The sequence below is a fragment of the Sturnira hondurensis genome, unplaced genomic scaffold (genome assembly GCF_014824575.4).
Source record: "Sturnira hondurensis isolate 20B ecotype Veracruz unplaced genomic scaffold, ASM1482457v3 Scaffold0001872, whole genome shotgun sequence".
In the NCBI taxonomy this organism is placed as follows: Eukaryota; Metazoa; Chordata; class Mammalia; order Chiroptera; family Phyllostomidae; genus Sturnira; species Sturnira hondurensis.
The window spans coordinates 10606666-10621730 of NW_028074503.1; positions in this window are offsets into that span (position 1 = coordinate 10606666).

Genomic DNA, 15065 nt, shown 5'->3' on the forward strand with positions numbered 1-15065 from the left:
GCACCTTGGAATACTGTCAGGTGCAATGAACACGCGGAATGGTCAGGAAGATAGTGTGTTAACTGATAAGGCGGCCTTCCTGTCAGCGGTGTGCAACAAGCACCTGCTTATCTGTGCACCTGAGCCATAGGGTTCCTCTACTCACCCAGAGTTCTTGGCCTCCACAGTTTAACATCATTTTATGAATGAATTTTCATAGCCTGCTCTGAAAGCCACTGTGAAGACAGTAGTTAATACTAAAAAAGATCTGAATACATTTCTCTCCTTGGAAACTCTAATTATCCTAAGAAACTTACCTATTTTCTGCTCTTAATTTCCCTCCAGTTTTGTCTTCTTTTGGCTGCTGCTGACTGTATTTCTGGCTTTCTCTTGGTAATGGCTTCGTAGGTCCTTTATACTGCCAGTGTAAGAAGGAATAGGGGAGGAAGGAAAAGCTACAGACTGATGGTCGTGAGTGACAGAATGAGAATGTTTTCTGGAGACCACGCTATGACTGCCCACTGACCAATGACAGCCCACAGAAAGGATTCCCCATTCACCAGGACCCATTTAAACAGACCACTTTTTCCAGCTGTCGCCACTGTGCTTTTATCTCCCGGCTACTAAACACTCAAGCTGAGATTTGACCTGTGTTGTAGACCACTCTGCCTGGTTTTAGGAATTGTATCTCGAGTGGCTATGGGCGAGGGACAACCTCTGGAATGCCAGCCACAGGAGACAAAGCTTGTCTCTGGTAGCAAGGGCTGCCTCAGTTTCCTCTCCCTGCCCCCAAAGCTTGGTCGGAAGTCAATGACAGGTAAGACCCCTCACAGTGAGGGGCAACCTAAGCCAGAATTGATCACTTGAGCGGCCTTCATGGAAGAACTCAGGGGGCTGCAACAAAGAGCAATGGACTCTCGCCCATTGGCTTTGTCAAACCTCAAGTCCCCACATTCTCTGGGAGAAGCGCTTCCTGGCTCTAATCCCCTGAAGCATGAACACCTGATGGGAAGCGGTGCAGCTCCTTGCCTTGCTAGAGCGTGTCCTGGGGGAAAAGTCTGGCATCACAAAGACTTGCTGATAAACCTGTTAAATCTGCTCTGCTAAGAGTGCTTTCATTTATATGTTAAGGGTTTGAGCAGGAAACCCTAAAACTATGCTCCTAACAGACACTGACTCAGACTAAGCCCTCAGATTTCTTCAAAATGTTATCTACTGTTTGATCCTTGCCACCCTGTATTCCTGTGTATTACAACCCAATAAAGGCCATTGAGGAAGGGGCTCAACGCCTTTTCCCCCTGAGAAACTGGCCACTGCTTGCAGCCTTTTTCCTCTGGAAAAATGACCACTTTTCCTCCCTAAGCAGATCACATCATATCTCAGTCATATTTACTCTCATCCGTGGCACACGGGGGGACTTGTGAGGAAAGTCGCCCCCACAGACCAGGACCTTCTGACTCAAGAGTCCATGCATTTAACCACGGCTACCTGGCACAATCTATAGGAAATGAGGAAGAAATCGTTGTCCCTAAAGATAGCATAATTACCGCTGGCTAGTCATAGGCATCTCAGTGGGATATCAGAGCAGTGAGAAAGATAAACTCTGGAAACAGCCGAGTGGGAACTTGACCTTTGGCTGTATCATTCAGGACTCCTTGGGTTGTAAGTGTAGGAGTTAACAAGTTTGTTTAAGCAAATGAAGATTTTATTGGCTTGAAATTTGGGCCTTGGGAAGGCTGCTGATCAAGTGGGCCCAGGAATGGCAGGAATCAGAAACATGCAGCCACCAGGACCTCCTCTAGTCCTCGCTCCTACCATTTCCACCTGTCTCTGTGTGTTGGCTTTGTTCCCTGCTGTGGTGCGGGTGGCGTCAGACTCAGGCTCGAGCAACTCTGCCACAGACGGGACGTGGTGCTTTCTGCCTCCTGCTCCACTTGGGAGCATTGTGGAGAAGGGGTTGGATTGCCACCACCTTAGGTTCTGTGCCAATGCCTGTGGCCAGGGGAAGGGGTTGTGATTGGCCCAGGGTGGTTCAAGCGTGCACACCTGTGGCCGAGGAAGGGGTGGAAACATAGCTGCTGGGAAATCACCGAGAATTGGGTCCCATTCTATTACATGCCAACTGATACTAGAATAACAAACAAAAGAAAAGATTGTGCTTTTCAAGCAGTTATGCTAGAAGCCGGATTCTGTTCTTCCACCAGCTGACCATAGAACTAGACTCACTGATTATCGTCTTTTCTATTTGAGCAACAACAACAAAACAAAACAGGCACCGGGGAGGGAAGCCGGAGGGGAACTTCCCCCATCCTGCCTTCTGCCGGAGACTGGTGGCCCTGACCCCCAGAACCCCTCCGCTCTACCGCCCACTCACAGGTCGCATGCTTCTTGAAAACTTCAGGTAAAGAGAGAGTAGTTAATAGTCCCCCAAAGTTGGTGATTCCTCAGGTATGTCCCAAATGGTTATTTGTTAGAGATCTTTTTTCTCATTCATTAAAAAGCACAAAAACTGATATATTTAGCACTTGAATTTCTTATACTTGATCACATGTTGTTCTTTCCATTTAATCTTAAAAATGGTGTATATTAAGATTTGTTATAATGAACAAATTGCTTAATTTACCATTGGGGATAGTCTTATGAGACAGAAAAAAAGCCTCAGTTATGATTCAAAAATTTTAATGATACTTCAGAAAAAAAATTATGAAAAGCTAAAAAAAGTAAACATTTGAATTTTGTAGGTTTTATTAGTCTGGAAATAGAAAATTTAAAGGAATCTATAAAAAATTATCAGAGGTAATAAATTCTTCTAATTGTATATATAAAATAAATTTATAACATTTATTACTTTACATGCAAATGCCATAATGCTAAAATATCCAATGATAATAAAAGTTCCTTTTTTGTACAACTACCAGATAGCTGAGAATTAACTCAGGACACATGACATTTAAGAAAATCATAAAATCCACACATGAAAAATAAAAGGGGACAAGTATAAATGGACAGATACGTAATATTTGAAGTTGAGAATTTTAAATAAGGAAGATAATAATTCCTAACTAAATATAACACATACAGTTATGCCTCATTGATGCATTATCAGTGGAAGTTATAACAAAATAGAGAATAGAACTTGACAATTTGATAGTTACCTAGGGGACTAAAGGACTCGATATGCACTTACAAATATGTATACATTTACATGACATTGTTCTATCATATTTGCAACATTTTAGAAAGTAATGAAAACCAGAACATTATAGCATTGGGTTAAAAAGCTGACTTGTCCAGGAAAGTCTACTTTATTGTTCACATATTATAGAATCAGTCTATGACAAAACAGACACGATGTGACAACTGAGGGGGAATTCTGCCTTCCCCTCGCCTCTTTTCCTCCCTGCCTCCAGGTCTAAGCTTCTTTTATGCACTTGGCTAAGTGGACTTGGCGCCTGCTAGGTCTCTCTCTTCTCTACACACAGATCTGAAGGTGCAGCTCACTGCATTGCCATACCTTGCGCCTGGCTAGAGTGTGGTATTTTTCTCAGGTTTTGGGTTTGAGCTTTTAGCTGGGAAGCCCAAGTTGTATGCTCTAGCCCAGATTCATCATGGGATATACTGGGACACCAGACACTAACTCAGTTCTATCATAACGGTACTTTCATCTCGGTCAGATGGCTCAGTTGGTTGGAGTGTTGTCATGTACACCAAAAGGTTGCAGGTTCGATTCTTGCTCCGGCCATACCTAGGTTGTAGGTTTGATTCCCAGTCGGGGCACATGTGGGACGCAACTGGCCAATGTTTCTCTCTCTCTTTCTTTCTCAAATCAATAAATATATCTTTGGGTGAGGATTAAAAAAGTTTGTTTTCTTTTTCAAAAGGTACTTTCTTATTTGCTATCTTTGTGGCAAATTCCTAGGGAGCCCAAGGTTGGAGGGAAGGCTTAGGTGAGTGTGGCTGACAGAGGTGGCTTTGAGAATTCTAGCAGAGTGAAATGGCGGTGGCAGGGGAAACAGGAAGATGTTGGTCAGCAAGTTCAAGCTTCTGGTTATAAGATAAATAAGTTCTGGGGATGTCATGTACAGTGTGATACTATAGTTTATAATAATGTGTTATATACCTGAAAGTTGCTAAGAGAGAACATTTTAAATGTTCTTACCACACACAGAAAGGGAATTATGTGAGGTGATGGTGATGAAGGTGCTAACTAACTGTGCTGTGGTAATCATTCCCCAAAACATGCGTGTATCAAACCTTTGTGTTGTATGTCTTCATTTATACAATGTTGCATGTCAATTATATCTCAGTAAAACTGGGAAAGAAAAACTTAAAGAAATACTATTTTTCTGTCTTTTTCCTCCACTGCTTCTGTAGAAACTCCTGCCCCCCCAGGAGGCCGGCACGGTAGACTCTGAGTGCCTCCCGGGGGTTCCTTGCATGAGCTCAGCGGTGTGTGGCTTCACTCCCCGCCCTGCCCCCACTTTCCAGTTCAGCTCCCTCAGGGTCTCTCCTGCTGTTGCAGGCTGGGCTGTGTCTTCCAAATTTGTATGTTGAAATCCTAACCCCAGTACCTCAGCATGTGACTTTATTTGGAAATAGGGTCCTTGTAGAAATTAATTAAAATGAAGACACATTGAAATAGGATGAAACTTTAATTCAATATGACTGATGTCCTTATAAAAAGGGAAATTTGAACACGGATATGCACAGGGGATTTCTTCTTGTGAAGATGAAGGTGGAGATCAGGGTGCTGCTCCGACATACAAAGGCCACCAAAGGTTTCCACAAACCACCTGCATGAGGGAAACAGATTCCTTCTCATAGTTCTCAGAAGGAAGCAACCCTGCTGGCACCTTGACCTTGGACTTCCAGCCTCCAAAACTGTGAGCCAATATATTCTGTTGTTTAAGCTACTCAGTTGGAGGTTCTTTATTATAGCAGCCCTAGGAAGCTTCTACACCTGCCAAATCTCTTCTGGAATGTAAGCACCGTGAAGGAGGAGACTGCATGTGTCTTGTTTGTAATCGTGCCACGAGGGCCTAGCCCAGGGTCGAACACGCTGTGCTCAGCCAGCCTTTGCTGAATGATTGCCTGGATCCCTCTTCATGCTGCTATCAGGGCCTGTAGGTTGGTGGTGCAGCTGGGGCGCGGTGGCTAAGCTGTGATGCTATGCCAAGTCGGACGGCCGTCACAAGGATGTCCTTTAACAGAGGGTTGGTCGCTAGGCTGCCTCGGCTGCACTCAGGGCAGAGGTCTGCTTCCTCTCACACTCACCAGCTCCGTGTTGCCCACAGTGCTGGAGCTGCCCTGCGCTCTCTGAAAGCAACTGTGACCACATGACCACAGTTGCGTAGGGATCTTAGAGAAGGATAATTCTTTACTTTCTCTTTTTCCCCCTGTGCATTGCACTGTGTCCCTAGGACTTTGACATGAGTTCCTGACAGCTTCCTAGAGGAAAAGTACCAGACTCACTCATGGTGTGCAGATCTCAAAATTCTACCTTGTCTCCCAGAAATCTGGTACTATGTTTCTAAAAGATTTTATTTATTTATCTTCAGAGGGGAAGGGAAGGGGAGGAGGAGAGAAATATCAATGTATGGTTGCCTCTCAATGGTCCCCCACTGGGAACTGACCTGCAATTCACTGAGCTACACCAGCCAGGGCTGGTACTGTTTTTTTACCCACTCCTAGGCTTCTGTAGGGTGCTTCCTCAGCAGGCACTTCAGTGGCCATCAATGACAGTCTCTTGGTTGGCCCATCCCACTGGCCAGCTGTACTTGCTCCTTTATGTTCGATTCCACAGGTGGGGACTGCTTCAGAGAAGCTTCGGTCCCAACTCACATTCCAGCTCCCTGGGGTGACTTGTGTAAATGGTACTGCAGTATAATTTACGTTTAATCATTCACCGAGAAATTATTTTCAATGTCTACTACTAAATGCGATTACACAATCTATTTCATCCACCCATCCATCCATTCATTCATTCATACATTCATTCAACAAATAGTTTCAAATGAAAAAGTTTTGGTTCTTAAGATGATTAGGTTCATCACCTAGATAATTCACTTGCACATGGCAGTGAATGAATACTTTCTTTGTCGCTCAGCATACTGGAAATAGGCTATGTGAAATGACTGACTAATTTCATTGGACTGTGTGTGGGTCTGGAGTCTTATAAAATGCCAACAGATTTAACTCAACATGTGAGGATACAATACTTTCTGAGATCTGTGGAAAATGTTCCATATTCTTTCCCATGGGATTCTTATCTGTATGATCTAACAGCAGCCCCCACCCCTTCTTTTTTTTTTTTGACAGCAAACTGAAGGAGAAGCACTTACAAATCCTCCAGAAACAAAAGGAGTACATCTGTAGAAACATGGGTTATTGCTATCTTTTTAAAAAACACAGCCTAAAAATTCCATTTTCCCCCTTCTGTTCAAATTCAATGGTCCATCTGCTCTGCATTTCTTGCTTCCCTGTGGCTCACTTTGTACCTTTTCCCGGGTTTATTAACACTTGCCATTCAGTCATCTGTCCTCTCGAATCAGCAGCAGCCGGAGTCTAATTTAACAGCCAAATGACTGGCTGTTCCCCTGGCTTTAATGTGGCTAATTTGAACAATCTGCAGTCCTCTGTCTCTTTTATTTGAATTTTCAGCCTTCTGTGGATGTTATCTCCTACCGCAGCAGAGGACGTTTGTGTGTTTGAGCTCCGTGCAACAGATGCTCTGCTGATTTTCCTGTAGAGGAGGCAACTAGGAGCACTAGAATGGGGTGGTTTGGGGGGTGGGGGAGCCTGCACAGGTCAAGTGCTTCTGTGACAGCAGTGTGGCTTTCTCCAACCTCATCCCGAGTCAGAGTACCGAAAACACAAAATGAAGAGGGGCATGCTCTTTTGAAATGCGGGATGTTGCATTAAAATGTTCGAGAACACAGGGTCAGACACTGGGTTTCAGCATGCTGAGGCTCCTGTTCATCTTTACAACATTCCTAACCACCCCCCTCATGCAAATGCTTGGAAGCACTCAGTAAGTATTCCTGGAATGGGGTGGAATAGATTAGCACAATTCAAGGCATGGGAAAAGATAACAGCGCCTTTCAAAGAATTATTTTTTTAGAGAGAAGCATTAAACTAGAGACAATATTGAATCCGGATCAATATTATTAGCAGTAAGGCCTAAATAATATTCAGGGTACATTTTTCACTTGTCTGTCAAATATAATCGTGCCATTTCTCCTTTTCTCAGAATGGCCGTCCTTCTGTTTGACATAGAGCGTTAGAAAGTGAGCAAAACACATCACCCAAAGTTTACATTTTCATGAAATTTGAGCCCAAAAACCATAAACTTGTAACAAAACACACTTTTTGATAATCTAGAATTTATTTCCTCACATAGTTTATATTATTGATTGTTTAAAATTTTTATTATTGTAAGTTGATATTTGCGTAGACTTAGCTCAAGTTTCAGAGCTGCCACAGGCCTGGTTCTGCCCATGACTCTCATCGAAGGTGCTAGGGTGTATTGGGGTGCGTTTATGAGAGTGTGTCCAGCATCCCGTAACACTCCTTCCCCTGGGGAACAATACTAGATATTGATTCAGGACTAATATGGGTGGGGGAAAAGTGGGTGGAATGTGAAGATTGGAGAAGGAGAAAGTCATCTGGCCACAGGCTTATTTGATAATATCCTTTGAATTTATCATCTGTCCATTCAAAACTATCATTGAGCACCTTCTATGTCCCAAGCACTGTTCTGGGCTTGGAGATACAGCAGGGAACAGAACAAAGTCCTGGCTTTCTTTGAGCTTACAGGCAATATATAAAGCCATTAAGAAAATGGTCAAGTTTGACAAATGTTAGGCAAAGTTTATATAAGAGAGAAGGACTGAGTGGCTACTCTGTTTTGGGAAGTGAGGCTACCTCTCTTGAAGGGGACAATCCAGTGGAAATGTGAAGAAGTTACAGCATTGAACATGGAAGATACTGAGACACACCTGGAAAGCAGGCGTTCTTTTGGAACACTTCTGAGTGAGTTCTTGAGAGGAGCATTCAGAGGAAATGCTGAAGGCCAAAGTCCTGCTCTTGGGAGCTGCCGCACGGTGCCCACCTGCTCGTTATCTTCCTTCTCTGAAACTCCTCCTGGCACTTTCTGTGGGCGTGCTCTCAGCGTTCTGTGTTTACCGAGTCACAGAGCCTGGAGCACTGGGTGCACTGATTTCTTTACATGCCTGTTTCTTGTTCTTTTCTGTCAGTTTCCGAGGAACAACTGAAACCAGAAAAAACTGGCATCCGTGCTGCCAGTCACACACCAAACCCAATAAGCAGAGACAGGGATTGAATCTTTATGGGCGCTTTTTTCAGATGGCCGGTGATCTGAGATGATGGTGGGTTCATACCCTAACAGACTGTCTTAAATTCCCTTTTAAAAAGGCCCTTTTTAGAAGGAGAACAAAGTGTAGGTCAGGGATTTGGAATTCAGGGAAACGTTAATTGGATTAAGGAAACTGCCAGTATTCTTTCTCGCCCTAGGGAGTCGTCTTTAGCTATGTCCTGGGCGTGATCATCTCACCCAGGAATACAATGGCTCAGATCCCATCCTGAATTGCTTGCAGTCCAGAGGCACAAAGGTGGAACTGCTTCCGGCCTCTTGGAGTCAGGGTGAATCGTACCTTCAGTTCCTGGAATAATAACTAATAATCATGCATTGATTACTATGCTTGTTAGCTATTACTTAAACAAAAATTTTCCATTGCTTGAGTCCCCTATCAGACCTTCGTGTCTTCCATTTTTTGGTTTTGTCTGGCAATCCCTGGCATGGAGGAAGTATTTCATAAATGCAAGTTCGAAGAATATATTTGTTTCATCTCCACAACCAGACAGAAGGGCAGCATTATGTCTCGTGTAATTTCTAACCTCCCTGAGTGCCCAGCATTAAGAGAGACAGAGTCAGCGGTGGGTAAAGATCACCAGTTGCAAGTTCTTGGACAGGTGGAAGCTTTGCTCAAACTCCACTTGGCCTCTGAGCCTTTGTGCCAAGGGTAAAATGAAAAGATAGGCATAGCCAAGGGGAAGGGAGATTTAGACAATAGTCAGGTGTTGGCGGGTATTTACTGAATTTTTGAGTAGATCAAAGTTGGAACTTAGGGCTGGGGAGAATAAGGGAGGGAACCCAGGGCTAGACAGAGAGGGAGAGTAAGGAGATGAGCCAGGAGTTTGGGGTTAGGGGTTGACGTATTGAACACAGGATATTTGTGAAAAAGGTCAAATGATGTTTCCAAGGATAAAAAACGTTTCTAATAAAAGGCAAGCACATTTTAATACAAGAAAATGATGACACAGGGATTGTGCTAGTTTGGCTTTTTGTTTTCTTGCTAATGTTACATCACTGAGTCATACAAGCGTGGTGAGGAGGGGAGAATAAAAATAAGTTATCAACGCACTATTAACTCAGCGTGCTCTTACCTATTAATAAGACATTGATGTCTCCTCTTATGCGTGTCCCATCGAGAAGCACTTTCTCATTACCTCCAAGCGGCATACACAAAATGGCTTTTTTAATATACTCATGCCTGTGGATGCTTGGTGCTAAAGACTTGTTTAAATGGTCAAAGATATCCTATTTAAAAAACAGGAAACACTTACACTGCACATTATCAACATTAGGATGGGATCTCATTATCTGTGAGCTGGTATTTGTGCGATTTATCACTCACTTTAGATTGAGTTTTGCAGAATTTCATGATCTTTGCCACATTATCAGCTGAAAATGTAGGTGCTGTGTCTTTGCTCATCAGTTTGGTGTTATCAGCTAGGATTATGGTCTGGCGTTTTCTACACTGCGGAAATCTTTTAAGAGATGCTGCTAATTAACTATTAAATAAATGCTTGGATAAAGTTATCTTCGTAACAGCAAGCTACTTGGAAATTGCTTTCCATCAAGTGCAATGAGTGAAATTTCTTTCTATTTTTGTTAACTTTTGCCTGTCTTTTCTAAATCTCAGACAGAAAGCTATACTGTGTATTTCTTTTCCTTTTTTTTTTAGACTTGTGCTCTCTTAAAACTTTGGAAAGAAGGAACTGGTAAAGAGGTCCTCTCTGAAAAGGCCTGTGGGAAGGAGTGATGCTTTACATGACTCCTTGTCATCTCTTTGCTCTGAGATAAATCTGGCACAATGCGTCTGGTTGTTCACACAGGAAGAGAAGGAAACCAAAGAGAAGCAAATGTTTCAAACCACAGAAAGCAAATCACATTATAATTTAGAGAGAATTATATATTCATTAAGTTGTACATTTTTTATTATCATTTCCAATGAGAAAAGGAAAAAGTAAAATGCTCGGAAAATTGGATGCCTTTTAAAAAAGCTGTGACAGATTATTTCGTTGGACTAGAAACTAAACGTAGCCATTAATTTTAAGTACAAAAAAGATTTCTTAAATGTTTAGGTAAGTAGTTATCTAAAGACACATTACTTTTGGCAAACATTTATCTTCTCTTATAGAAACACTTCTTAAAGAAGAGTTGGTTTTCAAAAGCATGTTTAACTTAAACATTGAATTAAATGTTTAATTTGCTTAAATTCACCAATCCGACACCATCAATATTTATTAAATGTGTCCAGGGAGGGACGGGCGGAAGGGCAGGGTGGAGCGGGACTGAGATGAAGAAGACTGGGGAATTCACAATCAATTAAAAAAACAAGAAGCTTAGACCCTTTTCAAAGGAAAATCTGAAGGAAAATGGCCCTTTATGGTGCCGATACAAGAACTCGCATGCTGATTCTAAGGCAGGACAGTGGGGAGCTAGGAAAATCCAGTGGCAAGAGGAACAGGGGAGCAGATGGCTGAACACAATGGCTGAGCCCTTCACACCCAGATACAGAAGGTCGCCTTCCTGAAGATAACATCTAGGTTTCAGCTGGAGTTCAGCTCCAGACCCAGGAAACCAGCAGAACCAGGAGGGCTAACCCAGGACTAGCTGCAGTGACTAATGAACCACTGGCGCTGACCATCAGTGGAGACCATGACCCTGGAAAAGATGATGAGTATTCCATTGAAACCCTCCCCTGAGACCTCCCCTAATATTCCCGCCTTCAAGAGAGAGATAAAAGCCTCAAGACAAAGAACCTGCTTGAACTTCCCCCTTCTCTTCCCTCACTTCTTTCCCCCAGGTTTGCATCTCCAAAACCCTAAGGGACCCCGCAGGACTTGCAATTTGGAAGCAATGGGCAATGGCAGCTCATCCCAGGCTGATCCTCTGAACCTGTCTCCAGGGCCCCCTGTTCTCTGACTTCTCGGTGAGCTAAGGCAGCCCTGCCCAGGCTCTCCTGTTGATCCTTCCATGCTGAGCCCTTCCTTGTTTCACTGTCCTAGCTTTAATGAACGTACCCTCATAGTCATCTGGACTCATGTTGTGAAATTTTTCCTACATGAAGTCAAGAACCCACACACTACCAGCTGGCCCTAGGAAGGCCCACTCAGGGACAGCCCCCTGAGGACAGGGCCAGGGGGAGGCACCATGCGACAGAGACCAGGAGTGAGAAAAAGTCTGCTCTGGTAGCTGCGTAGAGACTTCATTTCTTTACTATGACCTTTCTCCTTTCTTTCCTCGTGACTCATACTGGCCTCCTCCAGCCCCTGACTCACCTGCCTCCTTCTGCCTTTCACATCCGCTCCCTTAATCAGTAAGCCCTCAGGATGCTGACGTTCTGGTCAGAATCCATAACGTAAGGGACAAAGCCTCAGATCTGTTGACTCCAGAGACAGAGTTCCAGTCAAACAAAAGATAACATCTAGGCCTCTGTTGAGTTTTAGCCCCAGGCCCAGAAAAAGGGAAACCACACAAAACAACACCATGGCTGACATCAGGCCCAGACACAGTGATCAACTATCCTTGCACTGACCTGTCAGTAGAGACCACAACTCTGACTGCTGCGCTGACCATGGCTCTAATTCCTTTAGTCCCATGATTAGTGATTTCCCCCCTATACAACCCACTCCCTGGAAACCATGGGGAGCCAGGTTTTTGAGCATTCACTCACCTGCCTCCAGGCATAGGCCGCTTCCTAAAAACAGACCCTTACCTTTTTTGCTGCAAACTCCTGTTGGTGTTGACAGTCTTGGGCTCTGAGGCGTGAAGGCAAGCAGATCCCTTTATTCCAGTAACGCTCTAACACCAAAGAAGAAGAGAGGGATTTGCTGAATTAAAATCCACCGACCCATCTAGGTACTCAACCATCCACCAAATGACCCACAGTACTACCAACCATCCTACACCCGCAAACCTCTGGAGAGTAAAGACATGAAAGACCCAGCTCCTGATTCAGAAAAGGAATCACAATGCCAACTTTTTCCTTGCAATGAAAAGGTCGATACCCGGTTGGCTCCTCATCTCACTCTTACCCAAAAAACAGTGAAAAAGAATCTCCTTCCCTCTTTCTGTTAATACACAAACCTTGTTGCTTTTTCCTTTGGGTTTAACTTCCCTCTTTTAAATGTATGAAAGCCTGTTTCTTGCTTCTCAAAGGCAAATTATGTGTTTTCAATACTGTTCCCAATGACACCGGACTACCATCTAAATGGCCCTACCATCTCTCAATAGCTAAACTACGATGTTTGTTTCCAGGAACAGAGAAGCATTCCTAATCGCAAAATGAAGAGAAGAGGGCCCAGGGCGTCGATGGCAATGAGGCATAGTGTGCAAAGCAGCCCGCTGCAGCGCAANTTAAATGTATGAAAGCCTGTTTCTTGCTTCTCAAAGGCAAATTATGTGTTTTCAATACTGTTCCCAATGACACCGGACTACCATCTAAATGGCCCTACCATCTCTCAATAGCTAAACTACGATGTTTGTTTCCAGGAACAGAGAAGCATTCCTAATCGCAAAATGAAGAGAAGAGGGCCCAGGGCGTCGATGGCAATGAGGCATAGTGTGCGGAAAGGACCGTGTGCAAAGCAGCCCACTGCAGCGCAAGAATAACTACGTGCACGTACAAAGAATTTGCTCATTCCACACCCCAGCCTACAGCTAGGGAAGGCTCCTGCTCAGCCAGGGGTGGGGTGGGGGGGGCGTTGGGGAAGGTGTCCTTAGGCCATAAGCTCACCCTTCTCCATTCCTTGACCAAAGAGTTAAGTCTGTGCTGTGCTTTATGAAATGGGTCAAAGTCAAAGAAAGTTAGACATGGACTGTCCTACACAGAAAGGTACATTGATTCATACAGTGTGTTTTGTAGAAGATTCCGCACTTTTCCCCCCTTGTGATGGCTGTTTGCCCTTCATTCATGGGGGCTGTGCTAATAAGGGGTCATATAAATACAGTTCTGGATGAAAGTGGTAGGATGGGGAAAATACATTAAAAACCCCTTATTTCCCTGGACCCAAGGCTAAAGAAATCAGCTTCTTTATTATTTCTGTTTCCTGCTTATACCATTATATCATTCTTGTCAACATCCAGAGATGTCAACAAAAAATTCTAATTGAGAAGATCTCTGACCTTGATCTGAGTGTGTGAGTTTTGTGCCCATTTTTAGGCGTTTCCTTCAGCGTGGAGGGCTGGTTAGATTGGTGCCCGCTGCCTGTGTGCATCCTTTGCGGTCACCTGAGTAGCTCCTACTCTGGTTTGTTTAAGTGTCAACCTCCCCCCCAAATTGACCAAAAAATTAATTAGCAGTAGAAAAGTAGACCTTGGGTTTCATCGGTTTGCAGTGGGTACCTGGGTCTTGGCTCTGGCTGCCTAGAGAGTATCTCTAACTTTTGGATGAACCTTGTCAAACTCATTCACTCATCAACCACTGTTTCAATCAATCAGCCAACCAGGCTCTGCTGTAGTCACGTAATGTATTATATGTTGAATGCACATGAATTAATAAAATATGATTTTCTTTCCCAAGGCATTCCAAGACTGGTTGCTTTAATTGTTTTACTGTTTTAAAAAAGGTTTGCTTTAAATTTTTCTTCAAGTGAGGCTAATTTCTTTTTTCACTACGTTTGATACTAATTTGACATAACTCTCTCCCCACCCTCCCAATGAGTGGGGGAAGGGTGTCCCAATGAGTGGGGGAAGGGTGTTGAGATGAGAGAACATTTCTCTGTTTTACCATTTTCTTCTTTTTTAAAGATTGTATTTATTTATTTATGAACAGAGGGGAAGGGAGGGAGAAAGACAGAGAGAGAAACACCAGTGTGTGGTTGCCTCTCATGCACCCCTCAGTGGGGACCCAGTCTGCAACCCAGGCATGTGCATTGACTGGGAATCAGACAGGAGACTCTTTCGTCCACAGGCCCGCACTCAATCCACTGAGCTACACCAGCCAGGGCTGTTTTAGCATTTTCATATGTGTATGCATGTCAGCAAGAAGGGTAAACATATTTAAACTAACCTGTGACTGCTGCTTCTAAAATGGAAAAAAGCTAAAAGTCTGAATCATGCATAGCTGGTCTTTTTCCTGCTTGCTGGACACTGCTATAAAGCTTACTGGACTCCCTACAAAATAAAAATGTGGAGCTTCTTGTTCAAAAATTCATTTCAGGATGGCCAAGTGCAGCATCAGCCCAAGTGTGAGGCACTTCTAAGCAGGAGGCAGGCCCTGTGTGACCGCACAGGTTGCATGCCCAGCATGCCCAGTATAAAATGCCTTATACTTCCTGTTACATGGGGTGAAAGCTCATGATTCTTATACCCCGCCAACAGCTTAATTTTTAGTGAACCACGTGGCCAACAAGAACTACAACAGATAATCTCAAGTTACTGGCTTACACCAACATTTCCAAAGCTGTTGGAGAAATGTGGGGTTAAATATAGTCAAACAGGCTTCTACTGAAAATTTCTCAGAGCCTTTCACATACTAGTAGGCATTTTGCATTTCCTGGAATTGCAATAGAATACACCACGTTTGTGAATAAGTGCTGATGGGTTTGAGACGACTGCAAATATGAGCAAGAATGAGGCTGTGATCCCAGATAGTGAGTGACCTACTTCTAGAGCTGAGCTCTGGCCCCGCCTTCTGACTCTGTACCGGATACACTGGTAGCAGGATGGCCGAATACCTGCAGCGAGCTTCGGGGAGGGTGAGTTTGCGTTGTGTAAG